The sequence below is a fragment of the Mustela erminea genome, chromosome 7 (assembly GCF_009829155.1).
Source record: "Mustela erminea isolate mMusErm1 chromosome 7, mMusErm1.Pri, whole genome shotgun sequence".
NCBI classification, from domain to species: domain Eukaryota; kingdom Metazoa; phylum Chordata; class Mammalia; order Carnivora; family Mustelidae; genus Mustela; species Mustela erminea.
The window spans coordinates 19869321-19892490 of NC_045620.1; the positions used below are offsets into that span (position 1 = coordinate 19869321).

The 23170-nt window shown below is 47.4% G+C and overlaps 1 long non-coding RNA gene across 1 annotated transcript; it reads left to right on the forward strand.

The window, feature by feature from the left end:
• Positions 1 to 19890: 19890 nt before the first annotated feature.
• LOC116596509 lies at positions 19891 to 22163 on the forward strand. The gene is made up of 3 exons (XR_004288146.1): positions 19891 to 19902; positions 21133 to 21134; positions 22103 to 22163. It is a non-coding gene; the product is annotated as an uncharacterized LOC116596509 (long non-coding RNA).
• Positions 22164 to 23170: the final 1007 nt, after the last annotated feature.

The window sequence follows — 23170 nt, forward strand, 5'->3', positions numbered from 1 at the left end:
TGTAAGAAAAAAAAATTTATGTGTCTTGTAAGTGTGTCACTCTAAAGCTAGACCTGATGGGGTCATTTCTTTCATACCACTAGAACCTGAAAGTCCCCAAATCCACATCCCAACCCTTCTCCAAGCTCCTTATCGTTGAAATAAAGTGAACGGGACTTCTATCTGGAAGTGAGTGGAAATGGGGCAAGAGATAAGGGGACGATAGAAAAGACAAAAGGAGGGAAAGCAAAGAAAATGAACTCTCATTCCCATCCAAGGCAATGTCACACAAGTGCATCACAGACTCAGCCGAAAAAGCAAAATGTTGCTTTGCACCATTCTCTGACCTCCATGTAACGTCAGTGGTTGAACAACAAGAATTTCTTTCTGCTATAGACTATACCTTCCTAACAACCCACCCAACATTAATGTAGTCATTAAAGACTACCTTAATAATGGAGCCACTTCCATTATAGAAGCCAGAAAATTCCCCCAAAGCCTCCCAAACCCTCTTGGGTTTTAGAGTACGATACTAATCTGATTGTTTGGTCCACAGAGCAACAAGGTCTTTCTGATATCATTTCTATCCTCTCTGAGCATAATGGGCCTGGGGAGTACAAAATAGAAGCCTCTAACCCAAGCTTGGAAGATTAGAGAAGATCTCCTGGAAAGGGCAAAATCTGAGCAGAATCCTAAGGGACTAACAGGTGTTGATAAAATAAAACCTGGTGACTGCATGTGCAAAGGCCCAGTGGCAAGAACCTCCCAGCATGTTCAGAAGCTCCAATAATTCAGTTTGGATGGAGACTAGAGGACAAAGTGTATAATGGATAAATATGAGGCTGGAGGAACATGCAAGACCCAAATCCTAAAAGATCTTCTACAACCCCTTAGCTAAGGGATAGATACACTGTCCAGAAGCACTAGGGAGCCATTGCAGAGTCTTAAACAAGAGAGTAATCAGAGATTAAATATGTACTTTAGAAAGATGTACCCACCTGCTCTGTGAGAATGGCTTATAGGGGAGCAAAAATCAGAAGAATGGGAATAACAGGTGGTTCCTGAAACCAGTTCAGCAAAGGAGAATGGCAGCCAACCTGTAGATAACACTATCTGGAGGAGAGAGAGGCAGAAGTCTGGAGAAAAGAGACTGCTGGTTGAGCCATTGGTTGGATGCCTTCCAATATACAGATATGACTTTGGCACTGGATAGAAAGGTTTGTCACTCTTTCCCTAGGGATCTAGGGAACATGGGAGGAGGGGTGGGTCTGGAAAGGAAGGACCATGAGTCCAGTTTAGGGCATGCAACATTGGAAATGACTGAGGGGCATCAGCATTTACATGAGCAGAAGTAACTTGGAGGTTTTCTCCAACAGATGTGGAAGATTTGGGCACCATATGTAATTTGAAGCCATGAACGTGGTTAAAATAAGCTAAAGAAACCCCAACTCTATGGGTTCAGCTCTGGGCACCAACCTCCAAAAAGAAGGGTGCTCTGGGTGGCATGCAAATCACCGCCAATGAACAGAAACTATTTAAGTTGGAAAACACAAGACAGAAGGTGTACATGTTGGGAGCATCCCAAAAGCAAAAGAACTACCTTCTGGGAATACAAATAGGGTCCACAGATGGGAGGTACAGAAAGGTAAAGGTCTTTCACCTCCAAGACTTGCAACAATAGCCCTCACAGCTTGGAAGAGAGGGTTCTCAGTCCCTGGACAGTCCAGGCAAAGGCCAGGGTCATCTGGAGTGGAGAGATAATAAACTAAGAACTGAGCAAGGCATCCAAAATGACTACATCTAGGTTACTTCTCCAGCTGCAATTTCAAGACCTTCTGCTCTCCAAATAGATTTTCCAGCTGATTCATCTTAAAATACAAAAAGATACACTGGATGTATTCAAGATGAATCCCCTCTCTAGTTTTCCAAAAACTGTGTTCTCTGGACTGCCCACCCCCCACTCCAAGGGGCTCTAAAGGGAGCCCACAAGAATTCCGTGGTGGAACTCTTTGTGTTTATAGAGATAAATGTGCTTCTGTGATACAGAACTTTAATATGGCCTTTACTACGGCCATATGCACTGCAAGTCTCTAAAATAAGGTGGCAATAGAACCTGTCATTTTCCCGGAGCTCATCACATCATAGAATCCTTTGGACCACACCCTGCCTCCCTCCCCTGCCATAACATTGAGTAGAATTATAGTGCTTCCAACTATAACTTGGAAGATGCTACTAGCAAAGGGAGAAGAACGTCGTGATCTGAGGCTTGGCCCCTGGAATAAAACTTCTGGGCTCCGATCTGACCACACAGGCACACTATTAGCTATGTCAGCCCTACTTCTCTGGGCCTCAGTGTTCTTCCATAGTAGGGAATAAAAGAAATACTCCCTCTCCTCCCCCGAAAAGGGTCATTGTATTAAATAAGATAATGTGAATGAGGACCTAGTCCCACTGGCCCACATGTGGGACTCAGTAAATGTCAGATATTCTCATTATTATTACTAGTTCTCCCTGGGTTCCATCTGTATAGAGAAATGGTCTGTTTCCCTTGTGCCTCTTTGCCCTTTAATCCATTCCCTCCGCACGCAATGGAAGAAGATCTGGTGGTCCAAGTTGTCTTGGACAAGCATCTCGGTCAGAGTCTAAACAAGAAACAGAAATCATTGAGCATTGCAGAGGAACTTTACTGCCAGGAATTTGCCACAGGGGTAACAGAGGGGCTGAGAAGCCAAACTGAGGCCAGTGAGTTCAACCCAGAGGCAAGGAGAGGGTTAGAGGGAACCATACCCTTGCCTAGGCCTGGGGTCCGAAGGAGGCTTAGGTTTGAGGGTGGAGTGAGATAACCAGAGGCAAGGGCCATCTGTGGAAGCCAGGACCATGGGGCTGTGGATCCACAGCAAGATTCAGCTCCTCCTGGAGACCCCATCTGAGTCAGAGAGGCATCTTCTCTCTACTCCTTCTCCTCTTTCTTGCCCGCCAGTTCCCACAGTGCTTCCCAATGACCAAACCCAACCGGAGCCAGCTAACCTGGGAGGGAGCCTATGGGGCCAACCCCCTGCCAACAGCCCAGACTGGCAAAGGAGGAGAAGGAACATGAAGGTAAATGAGTCACGGGCCAACAAGGACACACATTTGCCTCCTGTGGGCAGGCAGCAGATTCCCCCCGTAACAGCAGAGCCCCCGGTTCAGCTGGCCAAGCCGATGGATGACATGCAAGGAGAGAGTCAACATCCAGCCTCTCCAGAGGCTGACCCCCTTTCCAGAGGATGGGGGTCACCCCGGCCTTGGCCAGCCGGGCTGCCGGGCAGCAGCAAGAGGGTGGGTACCAGAGAGCAGGGCAACTCAGGTCTCCTGCCCCTCCCCTATTGCCAGGAGCCGCTCCTTGGGCCCCAAGGCAGAGCAAGGACAGGCTCTGCCCATCTCAGAGCTCCTCCAGCATTTGCTGCCCCGGCGTTATTTTTATATCTCATTTCCTTGCATTATGGCAATTTACATACTTCAGCAGAGCACATTAGTGTCCAAAACACAAACCAGGAACAATAACACATCACTGGGAGCTTCGCAGAAACCCCAACCCAGAGGAGATTTCGGAAAACAGTTGCTAAAACAAGTGGTTCCCTCATCCCGAGTGGGAGAACTCTCAGCAACACTTGACAACAAGCGGACGTGATGAGGGCCACACGGCGCCATAATCCCGGCGGGATTGCACATTGAAAGCTGCATTCAGCGCTCGGAGCCCATCAGAGCGGGCATTGTTGCGATGAATACTGAAGGGATTGCAGAGTGAATTGCCACTTCATTGCCAAGTGCTTCCGATTCTCTGCTCCTGCCATCTGTGTCCTCCGGAAGATACAGAGAAGCAAAGGTCCGAATGGGGGCTGGGGGGGGGCGTGGGGGGGGCGGGGGAAGGAGGGCCCTGCAGGCAGGGGGAGCCCCAAGGAAGGGGATTGGGAGCATCCGTGAGGTCTGAAAGAAAATTCCATTATCCCTGCATAGCCAAGTTCTAGATTTACAAAGATTTACTAAACACACATACTAGACATAGTAGATTTACTAAACACACAATCAGATGGAGGACGCCCCACCAGGCAGGAACATCCATACCTGCACATTTCAGGAAGAAACAGCCCGAATCTGCACTCACACCTGGACCCCCACACACCCATACACATTCGTACAGTCAATCAACAAATGGTGCATGCCTATCCCATACCAGCAGCCCTGCTAGGCACGGGGCCCCTACCTTATCACAATTTATCTTCACACACACACACATACATATGTTCGCAGACACACACAGACACACTCACACACACACACACAAGCATGCAGACAAGTCACGCATAAACGTGCCTGATGAACCCAGAAACCCCTGCTTTCACTCGGGTTCCGCTCACCCACGTGCGCACCCTTTATTCAATTTCACAACTAAAAGGTGACACCAGCCGGAAGGAAGATGAATGAATCAACTGTCTAGTTCTGCTTTAATCCTGAACACATGCTCTGTTTTAGCTCATCTTGGGTTCTCAGCCCAAGACTGGTTCTTCCCAGAAGTTTGGCTCGTCTTGGGTTTTTCTATTCGATAGTTCTCTATTTAACCCCTTGGGTTGCTAATATCCTCGATCTGGGTTTAAAATACAGCAGTGATATCCCACCTTGGGATAGTGACGCGGCCAGAAGGCAGACTTCTTCCATGACACGTCAGGCAGGATAACAGAAAGACACGCTCTCCCTGTGATCATCCAAGCTCAACTCGCCCAGGCTCTCTCTTCAAGTTCTAGCTAACAACAGCAGCAGAAGCAGCAATCATGATAGCTAACATTTACGGACCACTTACTGTATGCAAGACAGCGAGCTAAACACTTAACACGGACCGTTTCATTTCACTCTGTTAACAATCCCATGAAGTGGGGTTAAGCCTCTGCCTTCAGCTCAGGTCATGATCCCAGGGTCCTGGGATCGAGCCCTGCATCGGGCTCTCTGCTCAGCGGGGATCCTTCTTCCTCCTCTCTCTCTCTGCCTGCCTCTCTGCCTACTAGTGACCTGTCAAATTAAAAGGAAAAAAAAAATTCCCATGAAGAGAGTGTAGGTATTGTGCCCATTTTACAGATGATAAAACTGAAGTTCAGTGAGCTTAGTGACTTCTCCAGTGACACCCAGCTAACTGGTGGTAGAGCTAGTATTTAAATCCAGTCAAACTAACCTTTAATTTTGCCATCCTCAGCCAAGAAGGAAATACTAGGTTTTGACAGACCTGCGTTCAGAGCACACATAGGGTTTAATGTTAGCCCCATACTTTTCTATACCTTATCATAATTTCATCACCACAGTTAATTCTGTCCTCCTCTTCTTTCTGTGTACGTGTAGATTATAATATTGCTTTGGTTGAATTAATTCAGAATTAGGACATTTAAAGGCCTAAACAAAATAAGTAAGTAAATAAATAAATAAATAAATAAATCCAGGTGAGCTGACCAGAGAGAACGTGGCAGTAGCTGCAAAACAAGTTGGCCAATATTACCATTTTGCATGTTTCTTCCAGGCTGACTGGGACCAGCTAGGCGGTGCCTTGCTGAAGGTCTCCCACAGGCCAGGATGAGGGTGATATCAACAGGTCACTCCTCTTGGGCACAAATTTTAAGGGGGAGAGATGTGCCCAAAAAACTCAGTAATCAAGGTAAGCAATATTTTAATCAGTGTCTTTTAAAAAACCAAAATCAATACCGAAAGAATCCATGATGGAGAAAATATCAAATTTTCAATAAAGACAGGATCGTCATCCCTGGGTATTTTGGAGGGTGGGGGGAACTTGGGTTTCAATATGGCTCAGTCCAGCTTGGCTACTGATTCCCCACAGGGCTCCTGCTAGTCCTAACCCTCTCTTATATAGTTGAAAACATCCAAAGCCTCACTCATTTGCATCCAGTGGCTCGAAGAGCTGGGGACTGGGACAGTTGGGGTTCCTTGGGCACCTCGCCCCATCTCTCTGTGCTTTCTCCACACAGTGTCTCCAGATGGCAGCTTCGGGATGGTCGGACTTCTGACGAGGAGGTTCAAGGCTACAAGGGCCCATGTCCCAAGAGAGTCATGAAAAAGCTGCATGTCCCTTATGAGCTTTGGAAGCTGCAACACCAGCCTGCAGTGAAAGGGAAGGACAAAGACCCCACCTCCTGATCTGACACCTGTCCTACAACCACCACTGTCTCCAGCCTCAGCCCTGTAGTCTCTGTCTTGATGTCACAGCCCACAGCGAGCCACTGCCCTCCAGGTATTCTGAATACAGTGGCCATGTTGGTCACTTGTCATGGAGGTGTCCACCATGCTGGTCACGTGTCATGGAGGTATCCGAGTCCATCCATGGGATTGTGCCTTACACGTGAATATCTGGTGTGCAGAATAACACCCAAGTTTCAGAGTGTGGCATGGAAGACTTTCAGGGATGTCCACGCTCCCAGCAGTGGCCCTGCCCCCTTCTTCACCACAAGGTCACTTTGGGGAGGTGCCAGCATGTTTCTTTCAGCCAATCTCGTTTGTCATCACCCATGTGCTTGAGCTAACAAGAGGCACTGAATATCTGTGAATGACAATGAAGAGGAAGGTCTTCCCCAGCTTGGGGGGCACTAGCATGGCCTTAATGTGGACAGGTCTCACTGGAATGTCCTCCATGCTGCTTCTAGCAAGAACCTGGAGCAGTTACAGCTCTGTAATTGTTCTTGAGCATCTTACCGTCTCATCTGTAAAATGGGCACAGCAACCCCAGTGTTGTTTTAGATTGTAAAGAGAAAATGAGCAAGGCTGAAATGAGGTGCAGAGCTGCGAGAGGGTATACAGCCGGTGACTCACAATGGTTAGACGCTTTTTTTACTCAGTCAGCTTGATCCCATTTACCCACGCCCCACTCCCCCCCCCCCCGCCCCAGGGCGTTTCTGTGTCTAGCACAAAGCCCTCAGCAGTGGAACTAAAAGGTCTTGTCAGAGCGAGGAATGACACCATTGTGTTGAAGGTGTTGAAGGAAAACTGGCCACTGGGGACGGGAGAGATCTGGAGTTCTCCTGTGCCACTTAAGCTTCACATTTTCCCCTGGGGCAGAGGCTGTTGTTAATCCCATAGAAGACAAGGAAACTGAGGATCGGAGAGGTGGAGGGCTTCGTTCCAGGTCTCAGAACTAACAGAAATGAAACCGAGATCCCACACCCGGCGATCCGGCTCCGGAACGGTGCTCGCGGCCATCCGGCTCAGAACCACATTATGTGCTTTGGAATCCGGCAAACTGCCCCGAATTCCAGACCTCTCCCTACACTCTGTGTTCTTACATTCTGTCTCCTTACCTACAGGATGGGGACAATAACCACGGCACCGACAGGCTCTTGTGAGGATGAAGGAGACCAGCCACATTGAGTAAGCACTACACGGTGTGTTAATTTCATCACTGCTTCTCCCGGATTCGTCCATGAAAACCCCAGACCCTGTCCGAGAGTGAGAGGATTCATGTGGAAATCACATGAATTAGGAGTGTGAAGTCAAAGGCAGCTCTGGAGAGAACCCACCCTGCATTGACCTGCCCTGTGTCCATGGCAGACATTGTTGGAGCACTTTTCACATCCTCTGGACAAAACCCACTCCAGATCCTACCGCTGCACTAGACAGTTCCCATATACCAAGAAGGCCCTGACCTCGGACACCTGTATCCTTCCTCCTGAGGCTACATGCTTCCCGGAAACACGCTCTGCCAGTGTGGGGGACAGCCCAGTAGCACCAGAGATGCTGATGAACTAAGACAACCAGGAGTAGCTTTCAACCAAGAAGGGGCAGGAACTAGTGGTAAATGCCCCAGCTTCTTTGCCTCCTGGTGAGGGATTCTGAGGAGCGTCACACACGCCTCTCAAATCATCCCCAGCCGGGCTGAGTCCTGGTTGCCCACAGCAACACCCATTAACTACCTATCACTGCTGACTCTTCTCCCTTCCCTGTCTCCCATTCCTTCTCTCTTGCTCACTGTGCTTCGGGGTCACTACCCAAAATATTGCCTGCACCCAAATCCTTCTCTCAAGGATTTCTCAGAAACAACCAAAATGTTGTTCTGTATCCCGCAGCGCAGGCATCCCTTATTCCCGACTCCACACCTGTCTCTGAAATAAGCAGGAGTGAGAAGCCACACGACCCACATATCCGTTCATCCAACCTTTCAGTGGAGAAACATCCACAGGTAGTCCTCAGCCCTCCCAGGCAGATGGCACAGATGCTGAGAGCCGGCCCTACAAACTGCATGTCTGGCCCCCACCCCAGAGGCTCTCGAAGACTCTACATCTTGGAGCTAGAGCTCTGTGAGGTCAGATGCACACTCTGGCTCCTTCCCCCGCAACAAAAGGGAAAGATCGGTCGTCCACACAGAGCTCGGTGGGATCCCCTGCAGAGTCAGGCTTCCTTCCCTGCAAATTATTTTTTGCTAATCAATATGTTTAATAAATAATATTCCAGTTGATTTCATTACTGGCGATACACAAATCAATAGAAGGTTATTGCATGATAACTTCCCATTGATATTGTAATCCTCCTGATTTAATAAATGTTGCTTTTCTGAGCATTGCTGTTTGCATTAGGAATTGAAGGAAGGAGGATGGAAAAAAATACTAACTCCATTACGAAACTGGGGCTGGAGTTTAATAAAAACAGCTCAAGGAGAGTGAGTGGGGCTTCTTGAGGTCCATCTACAGTAGCCCGAGCGGCGGCCCGGCACTGCCTGGATCGGGGTTAGCCTCTTCCGTTGGATTCCAGAACAAAATGTAAGAAGAGTCTTGGCTGGAAGGTTTTTCAAACACGCCTGAGCAGGGGCCTGACCTTTTGTTTCCTTTGCAAATCCTGACCAGACACTCCCCCAAACAGGAAGGAGACGGGTGGTGGAAAATCATGAGCCCGGGGTTTACAATCTGTTCTCAAATCCCAGAGGTTCAAAGCCACAAAGGTCTTTGGCAGTTGCCTAGTGCAGAGTCCCTGTTACCTGGCCATGAAGAAGGGCATCAGACTCATCAGGGAAGCTGGTGACAACACCCTGGAGTCCCACGGGCTCCTGGAGGCGATGACCCAGGAGGGCTGCCGTGGAGCTTGGCAAAATGCAATTTGCATTTTTTTATCAAAGCAGGACATGTTATGAAAGAACAAACTTTAAAAAGACAATATAATCACGGCTCTCATACAAAGATCAAGTGAAGATCCGTGGGAGATTTTATTTCCCTCATTCCTTAGTGAGGGAACCAGTAAGAGGTAACGACAGATTCAAAGGAGATCTCAGAGGACCCCACTCTTCTAGTTAATCCTGTTCCGGCTGGAGTGAATTTATGAATTCAGTGGGAGAGACAGAACTTTCCTGTCCACAGACAGGCACCATTTGCATTCCTATCCGTTACCTACGACTCACGGAGGCGTGAAAGGGCTCACAGACAATGAGAGGCACCAAGCATCCCAGAATCGGATCACCCAGACCGGGCGTCCGAGTACAATTCTGATCCTATGTGGAGCTGGGTCAGATTTCACAGGGGAAGTAAGGGCGCCGCGCCCCACAGGCCACCCTCACGCCAGACACCAGCCACAAGCTTGGGATGACCGATTACAGCTGCCCTAGTGGCTCAGCCTCCTCTCACAAGGTGTTAAGGATTAGGTGGCTTCAACAATAAATATTTATTTCTCACAGTGACCGTGGCGTGTAGGCTGGGAAGTCCAGGATCAACGTGATGATGGAGTCCGTGTCTGGTGGGAGCCCTCTTTCTGGCTTAAATGCCAAAGTCTCTCTGTGTCTTCACATGCGAGAGAGAGACAGGGAAGTAAGCTCTCTCATCTCTCGTCTTATAAAGGGCACTAATGTGATCCATTAGACCCATGGCGGGCTTCACCCTCATGATCTAATCACCTCCAAAGGTCCCCACCTCCAAATACCATCACACTGGGGAATGTGGTTCTCATATAGGAATTTTAGAGCACATATAACATTTAGTCCATAGCAACAGCTTTATTATAAAGGAAACAAATCAAAATGACCCAAAAGAAGAAAACCATAGGATGATTTCAGGGAGAGCTCCAAACTTTGGGGTCCTGGGGATGCATCACCTCCTGACTCCTTTTCAGGAACCGGGGACAAACACCACCCAAATTCTTTATGATACATACAACGGGTGTGTTAAAGACCTCAATTTCCATTTGAGGCATCCAGTAATCTTTTGGTTCATGTCAAAATATTTCCCAAGTTCTTCCTACAATACACACACAAAACTATGCAAATCATGGGAGAATACTAACATGAATTTTCACAAAATGAGCAAATGGATACACCCAACATTCAGGGCAAGAAGTGGAATGTGTTCGGCACCCAAAGAACCCCTTCTTGTCACAATACCCCAGGACCCCGGGATCATGATCTGAGCCGAAGGCAGCCGCTTAACTGACTGAGTCCCGCAGGGGTCCCCACCTGATTTCTAACACCATAGATTCATCAAGCCTGTTTCTTACCTCCATATAAATGCAACCATTCAGGAAGAATTCTTGCATCTAAGTATCTTTTGCTTGGTGTCATGTTTGTAGTTATGGTTGTAAATAGTTCATCACTTTGCTGTATAGTATTCTGTAGTGTGGAAAATGCACACTGTCTAGGAAAATCAACCAGGTTGGATAATCTGACTTGGTTCAGTGCCACACCTCTCCTCAATTTATAGATGATGAAACCAGAGTCCCATAGAGGCAAAGTGGTTATCCAGGAGAGAAGCCTTGTTCCAAAGACCATCAAAGCCCTCATGGGCAGGTGCCAAGCCAGGGGCACATTGGGATGGAAGCAAGGGACAGATGAAAGATGATAGAAAGGGGAAAAAAAGAACAGGATGGAAGGCGGGAAGGACAAAGCGGACCTTGGAAAGGAGTGGGAGGAAGGCAAGAGTGAGAGGGAGGCCTGGACAGACAAAGTGACAAGGAAGGGCTGGATGGAAGGGAGTAGAAGCAGGAGGGGGAGGGAGGCACCTTCTCCAAGAACAGTGTCTTTACCACTCAGCCCTGTGAGAGTTGGAGCTGTTGGCCCTCTGGAGTTTTCTTCATCTCCCTGTCTCCCCCGGGCTTCCTGTATCCAGCCAGTGGAACCTGGGGGCTGTTCCCCTCCTGTAGTCCCCGGGAGAGCCAGGATTGTGCAGACTTTCATTGGTGCCATCCAGGGTCCAAATTGCCTTCCAGGAGCCCCCACTGAAATGTGCTGCCTGTACCCGGGTAGAAAGCCCAGGACAAAACTCCAGTGTTCACCTTCCTCCTCCTATAGGAAGGGAGGAATCTGACCCTCCAGCAGACCTGAAAACAGAGTCAGGAGAAGCAAGGCGTCTACCAAGCAGCTACTCCATATGGTCATGCCTAACCTTCCCCCCAGCCAGGTGAATTAGGAATTCTGAGCCCACTTTTCAGATAAGGAGATGGTGCCTACGACAGTTTGAGAGAGTTGTTCAAGCAGAGTAAGAATAAAACAGATTTTACTCAAGAGTTGTATGGATCCAGGAAGCCTGTGTGTGGGAGGAGTGTGTATTTTTGGTATAACATGGCATGCTTGGGGCTGACTGGCTGAGCTGGAATTCTGACTTCAATACCAACTAGCCAAATGAACTTGGAAGAATCTATTGATCTCTCTGGATCGCAGATTCTTCATCTGTAATATGAGGAGAATAATAGTACTTGGAGCACCTGGGTGGCTCAGTCAGTTATACATCCAGATCTTGGTTTGCTCTCAGGTGATGAGCTCAAGATTGTGGGATCAAGCCCTGCATCAGGCTCTGCACCCAGCAAAGAGTCTGCTTGAGATTTCCTCTCCCTCTTGTTCTGCCCCTCTCCCTGCTTGCACTCTAAATAAATAAATAAACAAAATCTTAAAAAAATATATATATAGTACTTACTTCGTGGGGCCACAGCAAGAATTATCTAATAATATACAGGAAAGATGCTTAAGACTGTTTGTGGCACATGACCAGTCCTTACTATGAGCCTCCATCTCTGTATCTCTCCTCATATCATCAGCATCAGCAGCAACACCATCTCCATCATCATCTTCATGATTGACGGCATGAAGATCGTTGGCATTGTTGGCATTCTTATATTATAACGGTCCAAATAACTCTGGGCATTCTCTCAGCACCTGTCAATCAGTGTACAAAGACATTCCTTGGGGATCCCCAAAGCCCGTGTCTATGATAGCAAAACCCCAAGCAAAGCTGGGGTGCTGGGTAGAGGTGGTGCCTTTGTGCAGACCCCAAGTCCAACCTAGTTCGCGCCTCCTCCTTTTTCATCTAACTACGTAAATTGACCAGGGCAACCACCCCGGCTTGCTTCTTGACCCTTTAGTCCAGCTCCCACCCAACTCAGTTCCATAACTCAGTTTTGCAAGTCTTAACTGTGAAGAAAGGAATCCGGGGTGGGGGGGGGGTCCAACTCATCCTTGTTCGCCAGGACAAATCACAGAGAGCTAGCTGACCAAGGTGTGCATGAACTGCCTCAAGTTCACGAGTCTAGTTTGGGTCCAACTGAACCATGACTAAAATCTGAGAGACTAGAAAAGAGATGCAGAGAAGAGAAGCCAAGAGCAACTGTGAACTGAGATGCAAGTGACTTCTCAGGTCCTCCCAGTCCTGTAAAGCCACATGCACTCTGGGTTCTCCTCTCAGTTGTGCATCCCCTTATGTAGCTGGTGCTACTGGTCCTACATCCGGGTCCCCTGGATCAGGCTGGTGCGTCCATCCTCCAGTCATTCTGCACAAGGCCTCAGAGTGATGCCAATTCCATGGTACAATTGACACAGCAGGGCACCTCCCTAGGATCAGGCTGGAACTAGTCTCCACCTGGAAATCACACCCTTGTGGGTTTTTTTTTTCCTTCCCCTGCCCCATCCTGCTTTCCTTTTCCTTTCTCCCTTTCTTTCCCTGAGAGCACTCCTCATTACATTATTTCCTCAAGAATCCCTGTCTCAGGCTCTGCTTCCAGGAAGCTGAACTTAGACACTTGATCATGTCTGCTCCCACTTGAGCGGCTCTGAGGAGATTCCTATCCTGTGCAACTCAGAGCTCTGGGGCACTTCTTTAAATAGTTAACATTATGTAAGCTTTCCTTCCACGTCATTATTTTATAACAATGTCTCCTAGAGGGGTAGATGTCTGGGTGGCTCAGTTGGTCAAGTTTCTGCCATCCACTCAGGTCATGATCCCAGGGTCCTGGGATCGAGCCCTGTGTCAGGCTCCTGCTTGGCGGAGAGCCTGCTTCTCCCTCTCTCTCTGACCTTCTCACTTTCTCTCTCTCACTCCCTCCCTCTCTCTCTCTCAAATAAATAATTTCTCCTATATCCATTATATGCTTAGACCAATGTTTACTTAACTCTTTGCCTGTCATCGAACGTATGGGTGTTTACAATGTTCTGTTATATCCAGTACTGTGACAAAGACCTTTAAATCTCAAAAAATAAAACACATACGTAAATAAAGTCTCTTTCATTTAGCATATTTGGTCAAGGTAAAATTGAAATCTCCTCTTGGGACTCTTTGCCACCTCTGTATCCCCCTGTTTTAAAGAAATAATGTATTAATAGAAAAGTGGAGGTACAGTAAAGGCAACAGGTCAGGAGACAGACAATTGCCGTCACTATCGAAGAGAGTGTGTTACTCCATTTCCAAGAGGAGGAAGCATGCCACATCATGTGGGGGAGAGGGCAGGGGACACAGAGGACACAGGGGACACACAAAGCCCCAGGGCTGGTCCAGAGACAGAGGAACTATGGACAGGAACCTCTATTACGGTTTCTATAGGGAGGTTTAGATGAGGCAGGGCAAGCAGTTTTAGGATTGGCTAATTTAAATCATTTCACTGGTTTCTAGGCCCCAGGAGCTGCCCCTAATTGTCTGGTACCTAGTCCTGGCACCATTAAGGCAAGTGGATAGCAGCCTGAAGTGTGAAAGCCCAATAAGGAAGAATGGAGAGTATGGGCGCTGGACTGATTAATTTGTATTATAAAAGTGCATCCCCAGGGCACATGGGTGGCTCAGTTGGTTAAGCGTCTGCTTTCAGCTCACGTCATGATCCCGGGATCCGGGAACAGAGCCCAGCATTGGGCTCCCGGCTCAGCGTGGGAGTCTGCTTCTCCCTCTGCCTGCCCCCCACCTGTTTGTATGCTATCTTGCTCTCTCTCTGTCTGAAATAAATAAATAAAATCTTCAAAAAAAAAAATGCATCCCTGTGAGAATGACTCTGAGAAAGAGTGGGTGGGTGGGTGACAAGGGAGGCAGGAGGCCAAGGCAAGGTGACTCAGGTGTGTGACTGGGTTGCGCAGAACCAGGCATGTCTGGCATATGCATGCAGTGTAAATGTGGAAGGGCCAAGTTTACAGTGACTGGGAACATTTTTAAAACATCCCGTGGCCCCTGCTCCTTCTGAAAGGACAGATGCAGACTCGCATCATTGCAATGGGATGTAGGTCTCGGTCTCATCCCTAGGCATCATGCTGATATCCACCTGGGTGTGGCCTGTCCCACCTGGTTCTCTGGGGGCTTCCCATTGGTACCTGCTACTGAGGTCTACAACCACAGCTTCTGATCCTGAGGTCCTGCACGCTGCAGGCTCTTTACCCTGATTCAGACCTTCATATCCAGATGTGCCCTAGACACATGAGTGTCTCCACCAGGGCATGCAGAGTCTCTCGGGGGTCACAGAGCTAGAGACGGCTATCCTGGCTATATCCCCCGAATTCTTTCCTCTGTGGTTTCTGATCTAGCCACTCTGTCATGCCTCCAATACCTTACTGAACTGGAGACTTCTCTAAGGGGTTTGGACAGTCCCCCCATAACACTAAAATCCTTAAAAAACAAATAAATCCTGGAGTTCCCCTAGAAATTTCTGGTTGTTTCTAATACATCCTGGGGTTTTATGCCCACTTTTTGGACATCTTTATTCCAAACTGAATCTTTTTTATTTTCTTGGGACACTTCATAGCTTAGCCTTCATGGCAGAAGTTCCAAGGGAAGAAACTGATGAAGAAATAAGATAAAAGTATTACTTCCCAAAAATATGTTGGAAAACATTTTTAGAATATTAAACCTCATTTTGTAATACTGGCATCATTAGGATGATTCTATTAACTGTCACCGTGTATTGATTACCCACGAAATGTTCACTGTTGACATACATTATCTCAAGTCCTCTGCCAGATTGAAGATTATCATCCGCATTTTGCAAATAAGGAAGATGAGGCTCTAGGAGGTTAACCTGCTTGAAGTCATGGATCCATTGGAAAGAAGGCAGTGCTGGAATCAAATCCAGCCCCCACGCTAGAACACTCCAGCCCCTGGTTCACTGTGCTTTGTGGGACAAGTGGCTCATTATTACTCGGAGTTTTGATGTTTGGCAGGAAAATGCAGGCGTGGCTCAGACACCCAACATGGGGACTGGGCCCCCGAAGAAGGCTGCCCTGGCCACCTGATTTCCCATCTCTGTTACCCTGGCCACCAGGTGACAAGTCTCTCCTCCCCAGTATGTGATCTCCCCAGCCAAAAGGGTCTTTTTGCCTTTTATCCTGGCTCAGAGTCAAGGTGTCCTTTGGTGTGAATTCCAGAGCTGGGATTAATTACACAAAACACTTCAGAGACACCCACAAGGCAGACCCCTTTGGAAGGAAATGGGAAGTCTCCAGGGGAACATCCCCATGGGTCATCGATAGGGTAACTACTGGTCATCCAGGCTGGGACTTTTTTTGAGAGTCAAAGGGGAAGTATTAAAAGTTGCACTGAGACAACCTGTATAAACTAGGACTGAGCACCGGGTCACACCAGCCCTAGGTAGGGCCAGTGGGAAACAAGCAGCGAGATCCCCCTGCAACATTTTAAATCCTGGCAGAACATCCTGCTGGGGGGCTTCCCCCCCCCAACTATTAGCATTATTAGTGCCCGTTAAATATGTCATAGTCAAAGATTTGCTTCATTCTTCAGCGTGATTGCCATTGATTTTTGAAACCCACATCTTCTTCCCCAGGGACACACATCTTCAGCGAAATGATAGAAGGAAATGGAAAAGAAGGATTAGATTTATAGGCATTCATTTTACAGGCATCGCTTTGGGGGTAGAGTCGGTCTTAAAGCCGCGCTCCTCCGAGGACCGTCCAGGAACCACCTGCAGCAGAATCACCAGGACAGTTGTAAACATGCTGATTCCTGTGTCCCGTGGAGGACTTACGGCCAAATGGATCTCTGGGGACGGGGCTAGGAAACGTGTGCAGTTTTTTGTAAAGATTTATTTTATTTATTATTTTAGAGAGAGAGGGAGTAGGGGGAGGGGCAGAGGACGAGAGAATCTGAAGCAGACTCCGCTCTGAGCACAGAGCCTGACGCAGGTAGGACTCGTTCTCAGGACCCTGAGAGCACGACCTGAGCCAAAATCAAAAGTCAGATGCTTAACCCACTGAACCACCCAGGCACTGCGGGAAATGCGTGTTTTTAACAAGTTCGCTGGAGGTTGTTATGTGTACTGAAGCACATGGAAGGCCGCCACCCCGGGAAATCCAGGTAGCCCGTGAGCACTCAGTGATTTTGGTCCTCGAGCCTCAGGCTGTGGGACCTCAGGTCTGAGATGCACCAGCAAGGGCTCCCATCCCTTCAGAGAAACATTCAGGGCACCCCCCAGGCAGGATGTCAGATGGAGCCCCAGATTCCCGGCGGATACGCCAGCCCTGGTTTACAGCGTGCAGAGGTGGCTGGGTCTCCGTGCAGAGTGGGCAGGTTCTTGGCGGTGGCATCTGCCAGGAGGAGCGGGTAATAGGCCTGATTTATGACACTCAGCATGGGACCTGGCTGCTGAGCTCAATCACTCTGGCTCCCCATGGTGGGGTTCATGCGCTGTAACGGGCCTGGAAATTGGAGAGGAATTTACCTCCTGCTGCCGAACATTACATAACAATCACGGCAAACAAGCAGAGGCAGGAGGGGGCCTCCTCCTCAGCTGGCACTGGCAGCCTGGCACAGCAAAAGAAAAGAAGTAAGCCCCGGAGCTGTCTGCTGGGGTCGCGTGCCCTCAGCAGCACTCCTCTGGGAGGGGGTGCCCGGGTGGCCCAGCCCAGAGCTGGCACTGGGGCCCCCCAAGGAACAAGCCGTGGGCCAGCGTCTTCTGGAAGGGATGGGTGAAGAGGCAGGCTCCAAGTGGGAGACAACTGCTATCGGAACCCATGGCACAGACCTTCAGAACATTTACGGACAGCACATCCGTCAGTAACCTCCCTGATTAGCCATCGGGAATAACTCAGATCTGACCTGAAATTGACACCGGCAACATGAGAGCGAGTGGAACAGAATGAAGACGGGCAGAGAGATGGCACCTGATCAGCACAGGCCTCACAGGTCCTAGTGAGGAGTTGGGATTTGCTTTCAAGGCCCCTGAAAAATCCCTCAAGGGCCTCTCTTTCCCCAACTGCCCTCCTAGACGTCACCATTTGAATGGAGGGGACGAGTCCAGGACTCACTAGAGAGTAATCCCCCATCCCGACAGAGTGGCTGGGCCTCGGAGACACTCCCGCCCTGAATGAGCCACCGAGAGACGTTCCTGGGTTCCACTCTTCCTCACTGCCTCGATCACCAACAAAATGTGCTGGACCAGAAACTCGCCAGTTATTTTATTGAAAAATAAAAGAACTTTATGTTCCAGTGAAATCTTACATAGAGGCCCAATGTATTTACCACTATTGGAATTAGCAAATCTTCCTCGGTTGCCTGCCATCCTGATGAGATGGGCAGTCCCTGTGGGCAGGGAGCCCGTTTCTCTCCCTCCTAGGGGCACCGCCGGGACCTAGAAGAGGATCTGGCACACAGTGGGCATGGAAAATATCTGGAAAAGGAAGTATCTGGATTGGATCAGATGCCGTTTCAGCCAGGCATCAAATATTAAGTGAAAACCACTGTGTGCCAATCCTTGCAGTCAGCATTCAGTATATAACAGTGAACAAACTCATCAGACACTTGCCTCTATTTTATTCACAGTCTAGTAGAAGGAAGAGAATGGTGATATATGGAAATTTACAAGTGGGTGTGTGCTAGCAAATAGAGATATGTAGGGCTATGGATCTATATATAGCAGGAGGGACTCATCTGGTTCGAGGATGATCAGGGGAGTCTTCCTGGAGGAGGTGTTATTTCAGCTAGGACCCAAAGGGAAAGTAATACTTAACTAGGTAAGTGGGACCGGGGAGAATGGAACTGCATTCCGGTCAGAAGGAGCGGCAGGTGCAGACCCCCCCAGCAGAAGGAGTATGCCCTCCTGACCCTATCTTTCAAACCTACCATCTGCACACTGGTCTGTTGCACATACTGAGCTTTCAAGATAACATTCTTTAGAAGAAAGTGTTTAGCAGCTAAAACAAATGCTGGAAGTCCACATAACAAAATAACCTCAAAGGGCCCTACTAGCTCTTACAATTCTCTAGGTGCCGACTTAGAGTGAAACGTGGCTTGCCTGCAGAGGTCAGGGCCAGAAGTCAGAGGTCAGAGGTGACGGAACACACCCACAGCCCTGGCTGGTGAGCTGCGGATAATGAAAACACAATGTTCATTTGTTTGGGTTTGGTTTTTTTTTCTGCATTCTAGACACACATATCACAATTCTGGTCATTTCTAAATGAGTTCAACATTTTAAAGTGGATTCCCAGAAGCTGGCATCTATTTGCCCTTATAAAATGCAATCAGTTAATTTCATCTCAGCCATTCATCAAATATTTGGTGATAATATGCTTTAAGACATGTCCTTGGTGAGACGCAATACAGAGATAAACAGGACATGGGCTCAACCCTCACAGAAATCTAGACTGTACACACTTAACACAGCTCTACCATCACAACGTTTCCCTGGGACATCTGCTGTCTGCCAGGCATTGTACTAGACACTTTTCACGCCTCCTTTCCTGCAATGCTCACAACAGGTCAACGAGATAAACACTGACCCCATTTCAGATCTGAAACAGGAGTTTCAGAGATATTAAGTAACTTGTTTAAGATTATATAGCTAGTAAGTAGGGGAATCGGGGCCCCAATTCAAATCCATCTAACTCCAGTCTGATGTCAACTAAAGAAATAAATTGAAGAAATAAAATCACAAATAATTAGAAGAAGCTATAGGTAAATGTTTACCTGGTCTCATTATAAGAATTTTCAAAATGTAACAGTAGGGAAAAAAATTAAGGAAAAGATTAATAGTGGGGTGCCTGGTTGGCTCAGTGGGTTAAAGCCTCTGCTTTCGGCTCAGGTCATGATCCCAGGGTCTTGGGATCAAGTTTCGCATCGGACTCTCTGCTCGGCAGGGAGACTGCTTCCTTCTCTCTCTCTCTGCCTGCCTGTGATCTCTGTCTGTCAAATAAAAAATAAAGTCTTTAAAAAAAAAGAAAAGATTAATAGCACTGACCATTAAAAATCTTCAGAATTTTACTTGTCAAAAAAACCACAGAAATACTTGAAACCTAAATGATAAATGGAGGGGGGGGGGAGCAAAAAAACAAAAAAACAAACAAGAAATCCCCAATATGTGTGACAAAGCTCTAATCCCTTCAATAAGAAAACTTGTCATAAATCAGTAAGTAGAAAAGGAACTCTCCAGTGGAAATATAGGCAAAAGATTTACAAATCTCAAAAGGGAAGAAATAGTGTAACCAAAGACCAACAGGCATACCCCAAATTATCATAAAAGTATTAGTAATGCAAAAAGTGAAAAATTGAAGAAACAGTGGTATACTCTGCTTTTTTACTACAAAATTGGCAAAGATTTAAAACAATCAAAATAATCTCAGTCTTGATAAATGTGCTATGAAATGAACACGCGTGGACACTATATCAGTGTCTAGTGAGCATCTGACAATATGAATTAAGAGCCTTTAAAAAGATTATAACCTTTAACTCAGTAATTTTACTTTAGAAATTTATCAGAGATATAGACACAGATGCATGCAGCAAGATGTTCAAGACAGTATTATTTATAGGACAGACAGACCATAAATCAAGTCAGAGTCCAGCAATACGTGGACAGCGAAATCAATTTTGGTGTATCCAGATGATAAAGTAATAGGCAACCTTTAAGAATCATATTTTGGGGGGCGCCTGGGTGGCTCAGTGGGTTAAAGCCTCTCCCTTCAGCTCAGGTCATGGTCCCTGGGATCGAGCCCCACATCGGGCGCTGTGCTCAGTGGGGAGCCTGCTTCCTCCTCTCTCTCTCTCTGCCTTCCTCTCTGCCTACTTGCAATCTCTGTCTGTCAAATAAATAAATAAAATCTTTAAAAAGAAAAAGAATCGTATTTTTGAAGACACTTGGGCCGCATGATTCCTTTTCTTTATCTACCTAGAAGGATACACATGAAAATGTCTGAGCAAAGGCAAATCGTGGCGGAGGAACCTAAGATGGTTTATATGTTCTCTAGGAGACCTGTCTCTGATGTTTCTGCAAACAGCCTGCCTTACTTTGCAGTAACAAGCGTGCATGCTCCTCTTTTACTTTTTTTTTTTTTAAGATTTTATTTATTTATTTGACAGAGATCACAAGTAGCCAGAGAGGAAGGCAGAAAGAGAGGAGGAAGCAGGCTCCCTGCTGAGCAGAGAGCCCAATGCGGGGCTCGATCCCAGGACCCTGGGATCATGACCCGAGCCGAAGGCAGAGGCCTTAAACCAGTGAGGCATCCAGGCGCCCCCTCTTTTACTTTTTAAATGAGCGTGCACAAAGCTCAGCTCCCCATTTCCTCTCCCCGAACCTGCTTCTCTGCTGTAACTTCCTTCTGCAGGTGACCAGAAAAACCCAGAGTCGCCGCCTCTGACGGCTCCCTTCTCGGGTAACGTGTCTCCTGCTGGCCATTTCTACCATTCGTCCACTTCATTTCAGGTTCCCATGGCCTTATGCCTACACCACTCGTCCCTCACCGGAGGCCCTAGTTTCCAGCCTCCAACCCCATCCCTGAACCCTTCTCAGATCCATTTTACATCCTGCTACCAGATGAAGCCTCCCGAAGCAAAGAGAATAAACACTTATTATTGCCTTGCTCCAAAAGCTTCTCCCAAACTCTCCCGTTCCTAAGACTAAAACTCCAAACCGAAGGAGAAGCTTTGATTTATAATGCTCGTGGTTCTGATTTTGTATGCAAAGTTGTGTGGCTAAACGGGAATCAGTCTAGGCTTTTTTTTTTTTTTTTTTTTTTTTTTTGGAATGATGTTAAGTTGCTTTGTTCCTGGACTTAATCTTCCCTTCCACTCTCAGGTACCACCCCGTAATCCAGCCATGCTCCTCCTTCTCCATGCTTCTCCCACGCCCATACCCGGCTCACAGTAGGGGGAGTCCAGGATGGTGGGGGGTGCGGGTACTCTCAAGCCTGGAGACGAGCCTCCACCCCAAGACGCTGGCCTCACAGAATCTCTCTTCCTCTATAACTTTGTGATACTCTCTTACTTAGAGGATGGCGAAGGGGCTGTGACCTGAAGAAAAAAAAAAAAAAAATCAATGACTCTCCGCTAATAAAGGTTCTTATGCGGTAAATGTGCTCTTGGGAAGCCAGACCCTGCCCTTCTCCACGGCGCTGGCCTGATGCCCCGGAGTGATTTACTCTGCAGTAACATGATGGAGCCTCCACCATGGAAGGGAATTAAATAAAAATGCAATAAAAGAGGACAAAATCAATCTGCTTACAGTTTTGTTTAATAAAAATTCATGAAGGATGGGCAGGCAGGCCCAGAAGCGATGTACCAGTTCTGCCAGAGGCTGGCTGGGGGAGCTCACTCAGGCTGCAGGCTCGGGGTGGGGGGCTCAGAGGAACGCAGGTGGAGGGAGCGCCCCCACCCTGCCAACACCATAGGCTGCTGGCAGGCAGTAAGGCTGGACTATCCTCCCTGAAAGAGGGGGAGCCAGCTAAGGCCATGTTGATGGAAGAATTCTCCAAAGCTAAAGAAAGCTAAGGGACCTTTTCACATGGGATTCATCTCCCTACAAACCAAGAAGCTCCCCGTGTTCTGGAATGACAATGACTATCAAGACTACCAAATATTTCCTTTCTTTCTTGTGTGCTAAGAACTCGTCACCATGAGATTTACCCGCTTCCCAGAAATGGAAGTGTGCAATCCAGTGTCCCCCTCCCCTCAGCTCCTGACAACCACCATCCTACTCTCTTTATATGAATTTGACTATTTCTGATACCTCCTGTAAATACACTCATGCAGATTTTGTCCTGTTGCGACTGGCTTGATTGATTTAGCAAAATGTCCTCAAAGCTTACCCATGTTATCACACGTGGTAGGATTCCTTTCTTTTCTGGAGTTGAGTTACCTTCCATTCCATGTACAGACCACATTTTCTTTATCCATTTATCTGTGGATGGACACTTTGGTTGTTCCCATGTTCTTGGCTATTGTGTATAATGCTACAATAAACACGGACTGCAGATACCTCTTCAAGATCCTGATTTAAATCTTTTGGATGTGGTAATTCCATTTTTAATTTTTTGCAGACCCACAATACTGTGTTCTGTAGTGACGACACCACTTTGCATTCCCATTAATAGTGTACAAGGGTGCCAATTTCTCCACGTCCTCACCAACACTTAACTTTGGTTTTTTGGTAAGAGCCATCCGATAGGTATGAAATGATATCTCACTGTGATTTGAATTTGCATTTCCCTGATGATTAGTGATCCTGAACGTCTTTTCTTATGTCTGCTAACTATTTGTATGTCTTCTTCGGAGAAATGTCTATTCAGGTCCTTTGCCTACTTTTTAATCAGTTCATTAGAGGGTGTCGTTTGTTTGTGGGGGGCATTTCTGCTATGGAGTTGTAAGAGTTCCTTATATATGGGGCACTGGGGTGGCTCCGTGAGTTAAGCCTCTGCCTTCAGCTCAGGTTATGATCTCAGGGTCCTGGGATCGAGCCCCACATTGGGCTTTCTGCTCAGCGGGGTATCTCTTCTCCCTCTCTCTCTGCCTACTTGTGATCTCTGTCTGTCAAATAAATTAAAATCTTTTAAAAAAAGAATTCCTTATATATTTTGGATCTTAATCACTTATGAGATACATACCTTGAAAATATTTTCTCCCATTTAAAATTTTGTGATATTGGCAAAAAACAAAAACAAAACAAACAAACAAAAAAAACAATAACAACAACAACAACAAAACAGACAGCTAGACCAATGGAACAG